General features: G+C 42.4%; 1 protein-coding gene across 1 annotated transcript in view; it reads right to left on the bottom strand.

Annotated features, from left to right (window-relative positions):
* The window catches only part of Zfhx3 (zinc finger homeobox 3), a 1006519-nt gene that overhangs the window by 789611 nt on the left and 197417 nt on the right, over positions 1 to 19491 (bottom strand). The window lies entirely within an intron of this gene.

Below are 19491 nucleotides of genomic sequence, written 5' to 3'. Positions count from 1 at the left end.
GTCACAGGGACTGTACTACCTGAAGTGGTTCAGACTCTTAGAAGGACAGAACATTAGTAAGGTGGAGTTTGCTACCCAGACTACACATTGAAGAGATATTTCTCTAGAAAAACTCAACATCTGTCATAAAGTCCCCCAGTGAAGACACAGGCTCCCCGTCCTACTCTACAGAACACAAGGCCACCAGTGGGCCTTCCAGTGTCTCACTAGAGCACAGGAGTCAAAGAACACCAGGCATGTGGAAGAGGATGAATGATGGGGGTTGAAATAAAGGGTGGGGTGACTGGGGTCGTTCTGCAGGAGCAGGATCCTTAGTCAAAGAAATGGTCCCACATTGGAATTCTGTCTCATCAAAATTTAAAAACATAGAACAGGCTTTGGACAGACGGCCCAGTGGCTAAGAGTATATAGGACATTCGCAGGACCTGAGTTCAGATCCCTGCTCTAACATCAGATGGCTCATAACTGGCAACTCCAGGAATACAAAGCCCTCTCTGACCTCTGGAGAAATGTACACCACACACACACACACACACACACACACACACACACACACACACACCAGTCCCCACATACAACACACACACACACATACACCACACACAAAACACACACACACATGCAAACGCACACGCACACATACATCATGCACACACGCATCATGCACATGCACATGCTTACACACACATAAGTGAATATAAAAGTTATCTTTGAAAATAATATAGAAAGTAAGACTGAAGGAAATAAATGAACCTTAAAGGCCATAGAGACCATATAGAGACTGTACCCAGGTGGTCCGACAGTGAATAAAAGAAACCTCTATGAGAGAAAAAGGAAAAAGAAAGGTTCAGAAATTACCCACGAAAATGTTCTCAAACCAGTAGATATAAAATCTCCATATTAAAACATTCCAACCAGGTGTCCAGCTAAGTTAAGGCAAACACACCTTTCAGGCACATCATTGTACAACCACAGAATGTTGGGGGAAGTGGGGAAGATTCTAGAGGTTTTCTGAATGAGAAAAGATCACAAGAAACTCACTAGAAAATGAAGGCATTCCCTACTCTCAGTGACAACAATGGAAGTGAGAGAACAGGCCTTAGCCCTTCAAGAATCTGACATAAAATTGTTTTCAAGACTAGATTTCTATAGCAAAATTCCAATCAAGCATCAGGTGTTTTCAGATATTTATGTATTCAAAACACTTATCTTTCTATACATTTTTGTTTTATAAAGTACTCTTCAAAATGCGGGGTAAAGCTAAGAATGCAGACAGCCTATAATCTAGGAGATATTACCAAAAAATAATATCAAGGAAAAACAATCAAAGAGAGGGAGCTGGTTTTTAACGTGCAGATCTCACATGTGCTTGCAGTTGCCTAGAGAGGCCAGAAGAGGGGGTTGCTTTCCTCTGGAATTGGAGTTGCTCGCAGTTGTGAGCCACCCCAAGTGAGTGGTGCTGGGAACTGATCCAGGTCTTCTGCCAAGGTAGCAAGCCCCTTTAACTCCGGAGCCATCTCTCCAACCCAGAGAATATAGTATTTTCAACCAAAAACGGAAAACAAAATGGAGGAATCTTGAATCAGGTGACAACCCCCACAGGAGTGGGTGTGCACGAACAGGAAAGGTCTCAAGAAGAAACACACCCATCCGGAACCTGGCCGACACGGCTGACTGAAGGATCTTACTGGGGAAGGGTTGGATCATATACAAAGAAGCGCTAAGGAAAATAAATGCCAGAGAAATGTTTTAAAGAACAGTACTAGCATATTATCATGGTATCATACCACATACATACACCTTAACACCAGTTCAGGGGATCAGGGAAGGAAGGGAGGGGTACTGAAGAGCTAAGAACGGAATCTGCCTTCGTCGGGGCAGCAGCCCAGTGATAACGCCTTATACAGACCATGTGAGAAATAATGAGACAGATAGGAAAGTGAGACGGGGCAGCTTCCTTTGGGACTCAGGATCAGAGGTGGAAGGTGGGTCGGGGAGGTGCTATTTACGTTCGTAAGCTTTCTGTAGTATTTGATTTTTTTTTTTTTCAAAAGGCTGTGCATCTGTTACGGTACAAAAATAAAACAATCACACAAAAGTCTATAAATAAGCTGGCTCCTGCCTGTGAATTGGACTCTTCAAAATTCCCAGGTGTAGATGCGGGAGTGGGAGGGCTGCCCGTTCTGGGCTGGGATGGAGAGGGCGGTCCACATGTAGAGAAAGCCACTACGTTCAAGGCAGTGTCAGGGAACCCTCCCACCTCATTTGTTCCCCCTCTTCAAGGCTCTTGCTTAAGTAGGGAAGGTGATCCTTGGGCCTGAGGGGCCTCAGGTCACCGTGATTCATGAACTCAAGCTATTTCAACTCTTTCATGAAAGCAGCCAGATCGCAAGGAAGCACGGCTTTCTGAGAAAGCCCATCAGCCTGTTCCAACCCTATGCATGTATGCTCTGTCTGCGGCACCGGGCCAAGTCTTTGAAAGATGCCAGCTTCTAACCTCTGCAGCTTTCCGGGGTCCTCACTTCCTTGCATGCCTCCTTGCTTCATTCCTACCTCCAAGGGGTCACATCCCTGCCTCGTGGGGTGTGCACGCTCTAGCATGTTTTTTTCCACGTAGATATTCTAGGTGATTACCACATAGCTGTCTTGCTGTCCATAGAAGGATGCGTGAGGACATGATTCATGGCTCTACTCCTACACTCTGAAAGCAATTTTGTAACGCGTGTATTCAAAGACAGACCCTCTGTTAGCATCCACACAAACATTTATATATACCACGACATAAAACAGCATATAAAACCGTAATACACACATCACCGTGTTATTCTTTTATGAGTCGACGTGTCACATAAACACTTATGCGTACCGCCCTTGCTCCAGCTCCATGGAGTGTGGGGCACGTGTGCACACTTTCTCAGAGGCACCCCAGAACAGAGCGGCCTGAACAGGCGCTGTTTTTCCTTCCTGACAAACGGCCATGAAATAAGAGGCTGACATCTGCCTGTGCAGGTCATTCACGTCAGCCCGCCACATGTCAGAATTCAAACTGCTCCATCCATCAACGGCAGACCCAAAATTAACGTAGCTTGGAAAGTCTGCAGCAGTGCAGCAACAGCCCAATTCAGAGTCTGACCTTCGAGGAATGGTGGGGTCCGATGGAAAATTATTTCATGGCCTGCGCCGAAGCCAACAATACAATTTGAAGAGATTTTTTCAGTTAAATTAATTTTAAAGAAAAATTCCCCAGTAGAGCAGTTTAACTCTTAAGGTCACATAGAGGAATGAGAAGCAGTGACATTTGCTATAGGAAGGCTCTGCTGACACCTTTTGTAACAGAACTAAAGACAGTATTTTAGGTAAAACACCCGTGCGCTCTTTTTACTAGTATGAGAGGGGCAGGTTTTATCCTGAGGAAGCCATCGAATTTTAGTCCTTTAGAGAAGTTGTTTTGAGCATAAACAGGGCCTGGATGTAGGTGCCTTATCATACCAGTGCCCTGGGAGTAGAGACAGGAAGATGCAAAGTTTAATCCAAATAGCAAGTTCAAGGCCAGCCTAGGATAATGAGGCCTTGTCTCAAAAAAAAAAAAAATCAAAATTTAAATGACATCAGCCCTTCAGGGACACCAATACAAATGCTCCCCCCTTTTGGAAATGGTTTCAAGGGTAAAACCTGCTCGATCCTAACAACATTTATATTTGGGATTTTACAATAAATACACAAAGATGATGACTAACTTAATAAACGAGCCAAAATCGGATGCATATAATTATTTCACCTACTGCTTTGACTGGATAGATTACAAAGCAAGCTGCTCGCCTGTAGCCTTGACATACTGAACAAGGCTTTAAATTCATTAAGGCAGAGTTGGGTCTTCTCCTTGCTGGCAAACACTGTTGCTGTGTCCTGTCTCACTAAATCCAGTGTTTCTCTCAATAAGAGGGTGATGGCCACAACATAGCAATGGCCACACACCAGCAACGGATGGCCTAAAAGCCTGCCATTTTCATGGACTTTGTAGAAGCAAGCCCTCTCCCATTCTATGGATGTACTTAAAAGGTAAGAGATGGCAGGTGGGCTCGTCCACACATCAAAACAATAGCACCGTGGCTGCCTTCTTTGAGCAAAATTCCATCCCTAAGACTTTATTCCTAAGATACAAATGAACAAGGGACAGATCTTTATTATAGAGGAGAAAAATTAGAGTGTGGCCTTCCAAAGTTAGGCGTTGGAGATAAAGAGAGGAGGGTGTGTCCTCTCAAGGGGTACCATGATGGACAGCTGTTGACTGGCATTGAAGAGTCAGCTGTAAAATCTCAGACTATTCACGAGACGGCCATCCATAATCTAAGATATGTGGCCGTGGTGGTACACATGTCAAAGTCTGTGACATATATCATCTTTCATAGAAAATCAAGAGAAATTAACTGTATCGTCACCATAAAAGTCTTAAAAACTGGAAGTTAACAAAACAGCCAAAGAAAGGGGAGACGACTGGAGAAGGAAACAAAAGTATCACATTTTACAAATGAAAGGGAGAAATCCTGTGAAACAGACAAATGTCTGCTGGTAATAAAAAATAAACATAAAAAAGGACAGTGTTAGGTACTTAAAAAAAGAGACTTAACACAAGTATAGAAGCCAAAATAGGGTGATATGCACAGTTAAGCCAAAAACAGAAACTCAGAAATATATTTTGATCATATTCATATTTTGGTCAAAATCACAAGTTGGATTCTAAGAAAATACGCACATTTCCACTTAGCTGAAAAGGAATCCAACAAAAGAATCTGAATAAGTAATGACCTCACGAGAAACAGAAATATTTGACCCAGAACCCTGAATGCCTCAGGCCCAGGCAAAGCGGGATGTGACCTCATCCAAGAGGAATTGTGGAAGGGCTCATCTACACTAGAGAGAGATGGTGAGGTGACACCAGTGACTAAGCTGGGAAGAGATGAGACAGGAGCCACTCCTGGAAAACCAGAACAAACATCCACATCGGCTGTAACCACTTCCCACAAGTACATCTTTCCAATGTTATGGAGCAGAGCTGACTATAGGCTTTCTGCCTCACAAATGAGGCATGCAGAAGAGAGAAAAGGAACAAGGCACTCTGTGATCAAAGACTCATTTTCCTACAATAAACAATAAATAAACTAACTGTGTACATTGTACACACTGCCAAATGTCACCTGTGAATCAGTAAGAAATAATCCAACTGACAAAACGCTCGAGAGATACAAAATCAATTTGCAGAAAGTAAATATGAGGGCACTGTAAACATAGGAAAATACAATCAAACCAACTAGTAATGATGGACAAAAATAAAAATGATCATATTTTAGTTTATCTGATTGAAAACAATGTTACTTCTATTAAATGTCAAATCTAACAATCTTATGTGTTCTTGGTAAGATTGAAAATTGGTGCTACCTGTTGGAGGACGCTTTGCCAGTTACTTAGCAAAATTTTAGGACTGGAGCGACTGCTCAGTGTATAAAGCAGTTGCCAGGCAAGCATGAGGACCAGAGTTTGAATCCCCCGAGCCCACAATGTTCATTTCTAGCCTTTCCAATGTACACTTATACACATACATATGGAATTTCACATGCCTGTACCTACACATGTAACCAGTGCAAGAATTTAAAAATGCAAATCCTTTGAAGGAATATGTTCCATGCTGAGAATGTGCAGACAGAGAGGGTTGACTAAACGCACATAGACAATGCTTGAGGGTAGGCAGTACCATGTTGCACTGTAACAGTGACATAGAACTGATGTTTGTCCAACACTGGGCTCCACTGGCCTGAAAGGGGTTCAGTTAAACCAGCAGCTTTAAAAACCATATAAGGACTCACCAATGCAAACCATGTAAGATTCCCTTGGTTGTTTATGGTCCTTTCATTAGGAATATACTGTTACTCCTCTGAATCTGTAAGTTTCCTATCCACAGATGCAGGCGAAGATGTGCTAGACACATTCTGAGCTACAGTCCTGTGTGGGACATGTACAAATGGTTCCCATCCCCACCCACTGAGCAGGCTCCTGCTACATTCTCTACATAGCACTGACACACTGTGTTAGCAGTAATAAAGTACCTGGAGGTTTATTCTAAAATGGGCATAAGGGGGAGGTGTGGGTGATACAAAATGCTGTCTCATTTAACACAGGATTCGAACATCTGCAGGTTTTAGTATTCAGACTTGAAGGGGGACCTGGAAGAGTTCATAGCCCCCAAATTGTGGATACTAAAGGACCGAATTATTAACCCCTTGGCACCAGTCAGCTTCTGCCTCCGAAATTATTTCTTCCTCCCCTGGCATCAGTTAGCTTTGCATCTTAGCATTTTCATCCTTCCTCCCCACTCCTGTCTCCCCCCACCCCATCCTCTTCTTCCTCCTTTCTATCTCCCCAGCCCATTCTTTACTTCTTTTGGAGAGGGGCTCTCACTGTGTAGCTCAGGCTGACTCCAAACTCATGATCCTCAAGCCCCAGAGGTCCAGAATTATGGGACTGCAGGTGTGGGCCGCCACCAATCAGCTCTTTTCAACAGTGCCTAATTGCCAAATGAAACGTGGAAACATGGCCTAATTTTCCTGGGTTTTTAGGAACTGTTAAAAAAAAGTTCCCCAGATGCAAATAACTGCATTTATGTATCAGGGTGATCACTTTTATGTTATAGACTTTCAAATAACTACTATGTTCACTCAGTATAGAAAGAGCAACAAGAACAACACACAATAGACTTAACCCCACAAAGCCGAGCTTTCCATGGTAACTATCATAACTATTTCTACTACCAGGAGAATCAGTGTTTTCACCTCTGCGTTCCATAGGCAAATGGTGATTACTGTATAATGTTAGAGAGCACCATGGAAATAAGACACACTATAGTCTTTTCCCCCCTCGTCCACAGTGTGGCTATACTGTCTTTAAAAAAGGCTTCTGGTCTGGCTTGTGGTTGCTTTCTGGGTTTAGTCTCAATCCTCACTGTTCAATGTATAACCATCACTCCCACATACAATTCAACATGGTCAAAGGCAGCCATGGACTAGCAGGTGTGAATGATTGATTCTGAGATTGGAATGTATACAGAGTGTATGTGAGCACAGGAGGTGTCCAGAAGGGCTGATAACAGATTGTCTCCAGGTGCGATCCCAGGTGTCATCTGGTCTTATGCTCATTTGTATTTTCTGATTTCCACAGTGAGAAGTCAGTTTTATAGCTTAAAAAAAATACTCAATAGACTTGGTTCTCTTCTGGTTTTAGCCTGTCATGTTTGCTCATAGGAGTTTGTGAATGTGCTAAAGTTTATGCACCAAATGTCTTTGCCAGTTGGCTAGATGGAGCCCAGGGCCTTATGCAACCTTGGCAAGCACTGTATCACTAAGGGATGACCCCAGCCCACCATAGTGCTTCTTTGTAATATCCATGTGTCTCAGTCAGGGTTTCTATCCCTGCACAAACATCATGACCAAGATGCAAGCTGGGGAGGAAAGGGTTTATTCAGCTTACACTTCCACATTGCTGTTCATCACCAAAGGAAGTCAGGACTGGAACTCAAGCAGGTCAGGAAGCAGGAACCGATGAAGAGCCCATGGAGGGATGTTACTTACTGACTTGCTTCCCCTGTCTTGCTCAGCTTGCCCTCTTATAGAACCCAAGACCACCAGAACCCATTGCTCGTCCTCAGGCTTTAGCAGTGCAATGGGACAGGCCAACAACAAGCAGGCTTTTACTCACATCCTGAAAGGGTTGTTACAAAAGAGAGGAGCAGGGCTTAAAACACAAACCTTAGCAACACATTTAGCCCCGGTGGATTTATACTGCCCTTGGTTTCCAGATGAGGGGACTTTGGATAAAGCTACTTGGGAAAGATGGGAAGAAGTGCTAAGAAATGCACAGGCTGATCCTACTACCTTCTGCCTTTGCACACTCATAAGAGATGCCACTGATGATAATAAAGACAGGACATTTCTTCAGGTGGCAGCACAGGAACAATTACTCTATGGGTAGCATTAGAGGATTTGAAATTAACCAATGATGAATTAGATCCAGAGGAGAAAGCTGATCTGGAAGAAGAAGCAGCTAAAAATCATCATGAAGATTGGCCTCCTTATGCTCCTTCTGTGCCCCCTATGGCTTTCCCCAGAGTCCTAGTAGGGCAAAAAGACTCTGACAAAGGTGAAATACAGGTTTGCAAATTAGAGCTAGAAATCCAATTACAAAAATTAACTAATGAATTACAGGAGTTCCAAAGTAAGAAAAGAAGAAAATGAGACTCTTGCTTGCCACTCTCCACGGGAACAGTTGCTAATTCGGGTCTGTAAAGAAGAACAAGGTACTTCTGAAGTCCTAGCCTTTCCTATGGTTGAAATAGTTGATCAACAGGGCAATAGACTTGGAATTTAAAGTAATCAAGGAACTGAAAGCAGCGATTGCACACTATGGACCCACCACTCCTTTTACTCAAGCACTGTTAGACACAGTGGTAGAAGTAAGTTTAACCCCATTAGATTGGAAAATCATATATAAAGCCACCTTGCCTGGTGGAAACTATTATGGAGTTCTGAGTGATGAGAGGCCAACAAACACTCTGCCATGATGAATGTTCAAGCTGGAAATGCTAATTGGGATCTTAATATGCTCATGGGAGAAGGCCCATGTGAGGGTAATGCCAATCACATTGGCCTGCCTGTCCAAGTATATGCTCAAATTGCAGTGGCTGTGCACCGTGCCTGGACTCAATTACCTACAAAAGGGGATTCTAGTGGTAGCCGATCTAATATAAAACAAGGCCCCAATGAGTCATTTCAAGAATTTGTGGATCAATTGTTAAAGGCAGCTGGCAGAAATTTTGGAGATCCACACACAGGTGTTCCTTTTGTCAAGTAATTAGCCTATTAAAACACAAATGCTGCTTGTAGAACTGCTATATGTTCTTATAGAACTGAGACAGATTATCAGGCTACATTCACCTTTGTGCAGAAATTGGACCATCGTATAACCAGGACCTGACCATGGCTGCTGCCCTTCAAGGGACAACAATACAGGTAATGCTCTCATAGCACAGAAGGGCTAGAGACTGCTTTAGATGTAGTGGCTTGGAACATTTTAAGAGAGATTGTCCTGAAAATAGAGGAACAGAAGAACAATAGAACGGCTCTCCCAGATTATGCCCCCACTGTAAGAAAGGGAGCCATTGGGTCAATGAGTGTAGATCAAAAATAGATAATCAGAGTCCCCTATTGTATAAAGAGTTGGGAAACAGGAGGAAGGGTCAGCCTGAGACCCCCAAACATCCTCAATAAGCAGCTTATGAGACTGTGAAGCTGATGCCAAGACAAGGAAATCCATTTTTTAACTTATCAGAGCAACCCCAGAAAGTACAGGACTAGACCTCAGTTCTACCACCTACACAGTACTAATTCCAGAGATGGGGGTACAGATCTTGCCAACAGGAGCTTTTGGCCCTTTGCCTTAAGGAACTTAAGGTCTGTTAATAGGCTGTAGTAGCCCCATAGTTAAAGGGTTACAAATATATCCGGGGTAGTGGACAATAATTCTACTGGAGAAATAAAAATTATGGCTGCTTCCCCTTTGGGGGGTCACTGTCATACCATCCAATAAAAGGATTTCACAAATTGTCCTGTTACCTTTCCATCCTCTGCCATCTAAGTTTGCAAAAAGAGAAGGGGGATAGGGTGGTTTCGGTTCCTCTAATACCTACTGGGTGCAAACTATCTCACAAGAACAACACATTCTCAGTGTGAAGTTGAATAAGAACATTTTTAGTGGTCTGATTGATACTGGTGTGGATGTCACCATAATAAAAGGATCAGATTGGCCACCTACCTGGCCTCTCAGAGCCTCCATTACCCATTTTCAAGGTATTAGAAAATCTCAAAACCCCTTACAAAGTTCTGAAATGTTAACCTGGGAAGATGAGGAACGGAACAAAGGCCAGGTATGTCCCTATGTTATGGCCCAATTACCAGCTACATTATGGGGCAGGGATGTACTGTCGCAAATGGGAATGATGATGTGTAGCCTAAATGAAGCTGTTACCAAGAAGATACTGAATAAAGGGTATCTACCCCATAGAGGGTTGGGAAAAATAATCAAGTTATGACTCAACCAGTACAGCCTAAAATGAAACTTGATAGGGCAGGTTTGGAACATTTTTCAGTACTGTCCCCTGTCATTCCTATCCCCCATGCAGATAAGATCCAATGGTTATCCAGAGATCCTGTGTGGGTTGATCAGTGGCCATTATCCTCAGAAAAAAATCAGCAGCCACCTCTAGTGCAGGAGCAATTGGAGGCTGGTCACCTTGTAGAATCTAGTTTCCCCTTGAATACCCCAATTTTTGTTATAGAAAAAGAAGTCGGGAAAATGGCATCTCCTGCAAGATCTTAGAAAGGTCTTAACTTCACCATGATGAATATGGGAGCTTTGCAGCCTGGCCTACCCTCTCCTACAGCTATACATAAAGGATACTATAAATTAGTTGTAGATCTTACAGATTTTGCTTTCAGTGTGCCTTCTAGCAACTTTAGTGAGCCCAAGAAACAGTATTATTCATTGGGTGTTGTTGGCCCAAAGGAATGGCTAATAGTCCTACTTTATGCTAGAAGTTCGTGGCATCAGCTATTTTGCCAGTTAGAAAAGTGTCCCCAAAGTTGTACATCATTCACTATATGGATGATATCTTATTGGCTGGCAGAGATCCCCGGGAAGTCTTACTCTGTTTTATGGATTTGAGGAGACATTTAGCAGCAAAGGGATTACAGATAGCTCTTGAAAAGGTTCAAACTCAAGAACCCTATAAATACCTAGGTTTCATGTTAGGTGATAAGGCCATCCCTCATCAAAAAGTGGCCATAAGATGAGATCAATTAAAGACATTAAACGACTTTCAAAAATTATTAGGAGATATTAATTGGCTTGGAGCCTATTTGAAATTAACTTCAGGACAGTTGAGGTCTTTGTTTGATATTTTGAGAGGTGATTCACATCCTATCTCACTCAGAAGTTTAACGTCTGAAGGATTGGCTGCTTTACAGCTTGTAGAACAGGCTACTCAACAGTGATTTGTGTTCTATCTTGATTATAATCGGCCTTTATATTTGCTTGTATTTCCTACTCCGTGTCTGCCCACTGAATTGTTACGGCAGAATGCTCCCCTTACGTGGGTTCATCTTGGGACTCATTTAAGAAACATACAGTTCCTTATTATGAAGCCATTGCTGAAGTGATTGTGTTAAGCAGATGTCAGTCTCTTGCTTATTTTGGAAAGGAGCCTGATATTCTTAGGCAACCTTGTAATGTAGAACAGAATGAATGGTTGAAACAGCTTGGTTGCTTGCTCAAATTGGCTTTCTGGGACAGAAAATTTACCCTCAGGATAAATTAATAAAATTCTTGACATTTCATAAGGTTCTTTTCCCCTAAAGTGACCTCTTTAGTTCCTCTTGCTAATGCCAACCTGGTGTTTTCTGATGGAACTTCTAAAGGTAGAACCAGTTATACTGAAGATACGATAGTGATGATCAGTATTTCTCGATTGTCTACCCAATTAGCTGAATTATTAGCCATTTTGTTAGTGCTTTATAATATATCAGAAGCCTTTGCTATTTATACTGATAGTTCCTCTATTGGAAACCTGTGAGAGTCTTAATGTTAATACCCCCACTGGATCTTTGTTTGCTAAAATCCGGGCTTGTATTTTAGTAAGAAAGACACCATATTGGTCATCTGAGGGCCCATTCGGGATTGCCAGGCTCCCTGGTCAAAGGCAGTGACACTGTAGATCAAGCATTAGTGGGAGAAATAGTGGAACAGGATCCTGTTTCATTGGCTTTGAAAGGTCATGAGGAATTTCATTTGTCTTGCCACACAGGCCAGGATCCTAGGACAGCAATGCCCTGAATATACATTGCTTGCTCCTGTTCCCCACCTGGGTGTCAATCCTAGAGGATTAGTCCCAAAACAAATTTGGCAAATGAATGTTACTCATTATCCAGACTTTGGCAAACTAAAATATGTGCGTGTTTGCACTGACACATGCCCAGGGTTCACTTTTGCTCCCCTGCATACTGGAGAAGCCTACTTAAATGTTATAGATCATTGTCTACAAGTCTTTGATGGTATGGGATTGCCAAAATTGGTTAAAACAGATAATGGACCAGTATACACTGGCAAAGGATTTGTTTGATGCCTTTTATAAAGAGTTTGGCATCCAACATAAAATTGGAGTTCCCTATAATCCAATGTGACAAGGAATAGTGGAACATGCCAATGGTACCTTGAAAGCTTGGTTAGAGAAAACAAAAAGGGGGGAGTTATACCCTCCCGCCAAACTCCCAAAGCCCATCTTATTTTTACCCTTTTATTTTAATTCTTCTGTAAGTTGATAAGCATGGGCATACATGTCTGATTGACATTGGCATCTTGAAACATCTAAGAATTATACTATGGTCAAATGGAGGGACCCTCTAACCAATATCTGGAATAGGCCTGACCCTGTACTCATATGGGGAAGAGGGCATGTTTGTGTTTTTTCACAGGAATAAAATGGGGCACAGTGTTTGCCAGGAAGGCTGGTGTGACAAATGGAACAAACCCACCTTTCTGCTGATTCCCTTACTGATGATGATGAGGGTTCCAGCATGCAGTGAAGTCTACTGGGCCTATGTTCCTGACCTACCACTGATATATCCAGCAGTATGGTCCACACTGAAGATTCTTGTGCTGGGGTCTTCCTGGACAGAGGAGTGAAGATAATTTTCATAGATGCTTTTAGTCTTTGGATCCTGATTAGAGATAGTTTACATGAAAGAGAGAGAATGGGTTTCAGAAAAGTAGTCATCCCCCTTGTCCAGGACGCTTTGGTGAAAAAAAAAGAAAACCCCTATGGCTCCTACTAGAGGGATGCTTAGTTCTGGTAGGACATCTGGGTCCTTTTGGCACAACTAGTTCTCTTCCCTCTCTGTCTATTGTCTGTCCTTGGCATGCCAACCAATCTGGCCATGTCTGTCAGTTTATGTCTGTGTTTTAGTTTTGTGGCATGATTGTTGCTCTGTGTTTCATGTTCAAAAGAAGTGGTTAAGACTTTACCTGCTGGCTGCCAGAGCATTTGTTCTGGCAGATGGATGATGTGGTCATAGAAGCTCCTGATCCTGATGCAACCTCCAATGATGATGACTGAAGATTTGTGGGCCCTGGTGTCTCCTCCCCCAGTTTTGCTATTGACCTTTTGGCAGAAGAGGTTGAGACCCTTGGGATGATGACAAAATTTGATTTTGACCTATGCTATCACTCTTTCTGCCTCACCCCATTTTCAGTTAAAAATAGTTCTTTAGAACGACGGAGGTTGGCTACTTTTGTTAAAGGACAATGTAACAATGAGTTTCTGAATTTGTCCCTGAGGTGAACCCAGGACATTGCTAATCCTTCCTCCATATATGTCAATGTTTTGGACACGGGATTCCTCCTTTGTAGGTAAAATTTGGAATAACATTAAGGAGCTTTTTGATCCCATTTGGACTGTTACTTTTGTCTTAATGGGGCTGGGGGGGGGTTAGGTTTCCTTCTCCTGTTCTGGTGCCTTTGGATCATACAGCATAGACAACCGGTGTCTCATCAGAAGGCCGGTAACGTCATGATGGCCCTCAGAGATCAATGTTTGAATACAGGCCAAGTGCAGGTGAATGTGTGACTTGCTCAGTTGAACCATTCGGCTCATTAATGCATGGAAGGGTTCAGCAGTTGATGACTGGATAGTCAATGACAGATAAGAGCCCACAAGAGTGAGCCAATCTAAGACAGGCACAGTCGCCCTCCCCATAGATGGGATAAGGAAAACAAGTATAACCTGTGCCCCCATCTTGCTTGCTGCAAAGCCTGTTTTTGAACAAAGATGGGGGAACTGTGGAGGTTCTGCCCTGACCTGCATAGCAGGAGTTGCGGTATCAGCTGCTTTTGCCATCACAGCACTTGGTAGAATTTCCCTGCCAGAGTAGGTAGTTCAGCTTTCGGCCTGATAAAAGAGGCCTATGCTGAGAAATGGAAACCTAGGCCATTGGCTGCTGTCATGCAGTGATTTACATCATCAGTCATGTCTAGGGGGCGGTCTTATGGTTTTGCCTTTATAAGCCTGCTGCTTTGCAATAAAGTTGAGCCTTGATCAGAACTTTGCCTTGGCTCCATTCTCTCATCCTTGTCCTTTAATTCCCAGAGTCCCATTCAAAGCACCTACATTGACTCGGATTTGCAGGTTTACTACAAGTGTTTCTAAACAGAATACAAACCTTAAAATCATTTGCGACTGCTATTCTGAGGCCTAATACTACACTACAAAACACACATGCACACACCTAAAATGCACAACCCCATGGACTTTGGTGCATTCACAGTAGAAACTGTACAACCATCACTACAATCGATTTTTGAATATTTTCTCATCCTCTGAAGAAACCTGAACCTTGAGAAAGGCTACTTTCAGTCTAAAAATTTGCCTAGTCTCAATGAATTATATAATGTTCTCTCCTGGATGGGTTTCTCCAACTAACCATGATGTATTTGAGGGCTATCCACACTGTATCACATACCAGTATGTAAATCATTATGTCACATGTCAGTGTGTCAATCATTATATCATATGTCAGTATGTCACTCATTTTCATGGCTCCATACTATTTCATTTTATGATATACCACCATTTCTTTATCCACTTGTCAGCTGATAGGCATCTGATTGCTTCTCAATTTAAGCTGGTATGAATGCTGCTATTATAATGATCTATGTGCAACTTCTAGAAATATATGCCCCATCTCTGTGGGGTGTATATATGTCCTGTCTCTGCAGGGTATGTATATGCTCTGTCTCTGAAGAGTGTATATATGCCCTGTCTCTGCAGAGTGTATATACGCTCTCTATTCAGGGTGTGTATATGTTCTGTCTCCATGGGGTGAATATATGTCATATCTCTGTGAGGTGTATATATGTCCTGTTTCTGCAGGGTATGTATATGCTCTATCTCTGTGGGGTGTATACATGCTCTGTCTCTGTGGGATATATATATATATATATATATATACACATATATATATATATTCTTTCTCTGCAGGGTGTATAAATGCTCTGTCTCTGTGGGGTGTGTATACGCCCTGTCTCTGCAGGGTATGTACATGCTCTGTCTCTGTGGGTATATATATATACATATATATATATATATGTATATATATATATGTCACTAAACAGAATTAGTCTGAGTACTACAATATAATTGGGAAAACACAGTTCTCCTCTCCTGTCTTAGGGAATAGAGTCTGTGAATAAAGTTAGTTTTCTAACGCTGATTACTGTATCACCAGAAGGACATATAACTTTTACCATGAGAATACAGCATCACAGCTAACTTCATATTTACCCTTCTGACTAATGTAATTAAATTTGTTCAGCTAGAACTAATGAATTTCAAGGAATCCTCTTTATCATCATGGGACCTTTCTTAAAATAGTTCCAAGTCCTTGAGAATTTTCCAAGCTAGAATGAGATTCCTCCTGGTTTTCTTTATGGCAAGCCAATGTGTAATGAGAATCCAACTAAGTAAGTCCAAACACGTCGCCGTATTTTAACCAGACCAGACCCAGAGCAATCCTAAAGCAAGTTTTTGAAAGCAGGCTGAAACCAACTGGCAATTTACAAATTTAGCAGAGTGCTCGCTCTAAACAAAGAGTAGGACAAAGAGGAGTCTAGAAAACGACACTTCTTCCCAGATTTTTTTTACACAACCCTGTAATAAATGAAACAACAAGTTCTAGCATGTTCTTTATGCTCTACAATGTTCTTTTTTTAAAGTGAGGAAGACTGGGAGCTGGTTTCCTCAACATAGCTGTCCTCCTGCACACTCCATTTGCATAAAGCCATCTGTCAACTCCCAGCCCCATCCCCAAAAAGAAAAACAAGCAAGAGGAAGTAGGAGAATTTGGGCTCCTCTCTCTAACACCTCCCCCTATTTAGAACGGGCCATTTTCTCTTAAATATTCAGAAAATATTTCCCACGGAGAAAGAAAGCATCAGGTAGGGGGGCCTTGAAGGTGAGAGGGTGAGGCGAAGAGGATCTGAGCTGGTAATGAAGTAAGAGAAATTAAGGAGGAATGGGGAGATGGAAAGTAAAGAGAAAAGAGAGAAACCACAGGAGGAGGTGTGGCCTGCACTCATCCGTGGTAAGGACATGGCTCAGGTGTTTACTGTCCTACTTGGTGCACTTTTGGGGGTACCTAAGGGACAAAACCCCGAGAGCTCATATTGCAGAAGCAAAGTAATCAACCTGAGCACACCCTAGGCTAGTGAGTCCTGGTGCTTGGTGCAACATTCCCACAGCCCAGCATGTGAGCAGGCCCTACCTGTCTACCACAGCCACAAACAAGGACTCTACAGCAGCATCAAAGGAAACCAGTGTCCTCTGGCTTAGTTTCAACCTGTTTTTATTTCAGGTGTTTTAAAGTGTCAGGTTTGGTTGATTCTGACTATAATAAGTTGACTCCAGGAAGAATACTGGCTTTCTCTGGTGAGTAGAAGGTGGGTGGGGAAGCCATTTTGCAGTGTCGTTTTGGGAGGTCCCAGGGAAGCACCTATACCCAAGCCCTTAATATCTCCAGGGACGCTGCTGCAGGCTCTCTGAACTACAGGCACCCAGATATTACCCATGTAAGCTTTCATTAGGGATGCAAAGGACAGGCAAACAGCCTTCCACCACACTTGTGTGCCCCAAAGGGACATATCAAAATGTAACTGCTTTTGTTTGTGGTTCCTGGCCCTCGGTGTATACGCATCTGGGCGTGTATTGTGTAACAGTCATTAAATACAAAAAAAGTGACACATAGTTCCAAAATACATAGTGCGAGTTTCCCTATTAGCAGCAACTGGGGCTGCTGAGACTTAGGGAAGCCATTTAATAAAAATAGAGCCACCCAAATGAACACAGATTGGAAAAGAAATGTAGATTGATGGTGTCGCGTTGGTCACTGTAATTACTGAAGGTGTATCATTTCCTAAGCTCTTTGCATTAAGTGTATGCCATACATTTATCAGACATAATTAGCACTTTAGGTGACAATGATTTGATTTCTTTCCTTGTAATAAAAGCTCTCTGTGTTGGCGTATACATTCGGAAAGAGAAATTGAATACTGTTGCTGTTTACTCCCCTGAGGCAAAATTTAGGACGGGAAGTAGGGAGGAGTGGGGGGTGGGGTGGGCATAGGAAAAGAGATTACAAAACAGCTCTTTGTGAAATTTTGCGAACAGAAAAAGTAGAATAGTTCAATGAAAGCTTTCAAGGTTCATTGTCAAGCCCATGCTGTGATCGAAAGCAAAGGAGGGCTATGGAAGGTTCCTCTGCTTTCAAAGTGGGCGCTTAACTTTCCTTCCGATGTGGATCAGGCCGTGCTACATTGATTCTGGGGCAAAACCAGACACATTCAAATGATTGTGCAGGACCCAGAAATGTGTGCCACCTTCTTGGAGCGGATGGGAGAAAGACAGTTATGAATTCTTCAGGGAAACACAGTTCTTCTGGAATCCTCACAGTTGAGGATCCACCAATCCCTATTTGGTGGATTTAAGCATTTGTATAAGTGTTTGTATGTGTATTATGTATATAATTTATATGTGAGAGAAGAAGTAGCGTACATGCACGTCACTCATGTCTTATACAGCACAGAAAAATGTTGTATCCTTGAATCTGCCACACCACCGGGAATGCTTTGCAAACTTCTACTTCGGAATATAAATCCTGACAAATCATTTTCTTTTCTTCTTCATTAGGAAGGTGGCTGTTGTTGCTGTTGCTGTTGTTGCTGTTGTTTTTTTAGTGTGGCAGTAGGTAAAGTTTGTTCCTTTGATTGTACAAGTCAATTAGAAACTAATTCTTGCACAAGAGTCACTGTCCAATACATAGGATATGTATTAGCCACTTACAGACCTTCCTATGTATATTGAACACACAGACTTTCTGCTTTACCAAACCCTGCTCAGCCTAAACTGGTGCCGACAGATTTGTTGCAAATGGTCTTCCAGGCTCCCCTCCATTCTAATGATTCTAAACCTTGCCCAGGGTCTAATCAAAAGCTCAAGGAGAGATGCTCAAATTTCTCCTTGACACACCTGTTCTGGGGACCTTCATTTTGTAGTTTTTGAAATGTATACAGATGCCTTGGTGACCCAATATTAATTTCTATAAAGAAGGAGTCCTGCTACATGTGAGTTCTTGCCTAGGAGACAAATATGAGATAAGAAGAAAAAAAACCCACAATGAGAAAAGTTGCAAAAAATTAGTATGCAGAATAGATTGTTGTATAAACATGTTTTGCCTATATTACAAAAAAAAAAGAAAAAAAATTAAGGATTAATTGTTTGGCGATGGCCTAGAGTTAACTCAATGTCATTCAGAGGTCTGTAAGCACGACTTAAAATCTGTAGCAGCTGGATACATCATATCCTTCCCTACACAACATTTAATAAAAAACAGGTGACATCTTGGTGACACCTTTCAAAAAAATCTTTTTGCTTCATGTTTAACTCAAGCCAGGTGCAGGTTAAAGGACATTCTCAGCAAAAATAGTAACACTTGTATATTTACCCCCGTGTTATTTTCTTAGCATAAGAAGGAGATTGTTTTGAAACCGGGATTTGGCTTCTGCAGGTCTGTGCCCACGGCCTCTCCCATCTGCTTATTTCAGAACTGGGAGAGGAAAGGAATTGAAAAATAACAAAAAGACAAGAGGACCTTTCCGGAACTCTGGATTGGCAGGCGACAGAATGCTGCCACAGGTGACATGAATGGGCATGACAGGCAAGCCGGCTGTCGGTGCGTTTATCATGAAAAAGATTCCCAGCAACACTAGGATGCTACCAAGCCATTGGATCACCTGTTCCAGGAAAAGCCCGTGTTAACCCCAGCTCCTCACTCACAAGCCATAGCCAAACACCAATACTTCCAGATGAAGCTCTCTCACTAGAATTTCTCTTTATGTAAAATCTTTTATGAGGGACGATAAGACTTCTTTTTCTGCCACGATAAAATAGGAAGTAAGACATCTATGACCCGGGATTGCGAAATTCCCTCCAATTATTTCTCATCAGAGACACAGCGTTTACCTTCCCTGAGACACAGACACACACATGCATACACATTACATAGAAAGCCCCTTCCTCCCACACACACACACCGCCCCCCAGGAGGAAGGGAGAGAACCTCATGTCAAAAACCCTCACTTTAGAACAATAAATAAATAAAGCAGCCACAGCCTTCCGGAGGCTAGCCAACTCTAGCATAAGTAATCCAAGAGGCTGAGACATGCCAGATAAATTTGATTACTATAAAGGATGGGAACATGTTTCTTTCCTTTGAGAATTCACAAAAAGGGGTCAAAAACAAAGAGACGCTGAAAGCGAACAATTTCATTTCGCCCGCAATTCAG

This window comes from Rattus norvegicus, chromosome 19 (assembly GCF_036323735.1).
Source record: "Rattus norvegicus strain BN/NHsdMcwi chromosome 19, GRCr8, whole genome shotgun sequence".
Lineage (NCBI taxonomy): Eukaryota > Metazoa > Chordata > Mammalia > Rodentia > Muridae > Rattus > Rattus norvegicus.
This window is presented reverse-complemented; position numbering and strand designations above follow the sequence as displayed.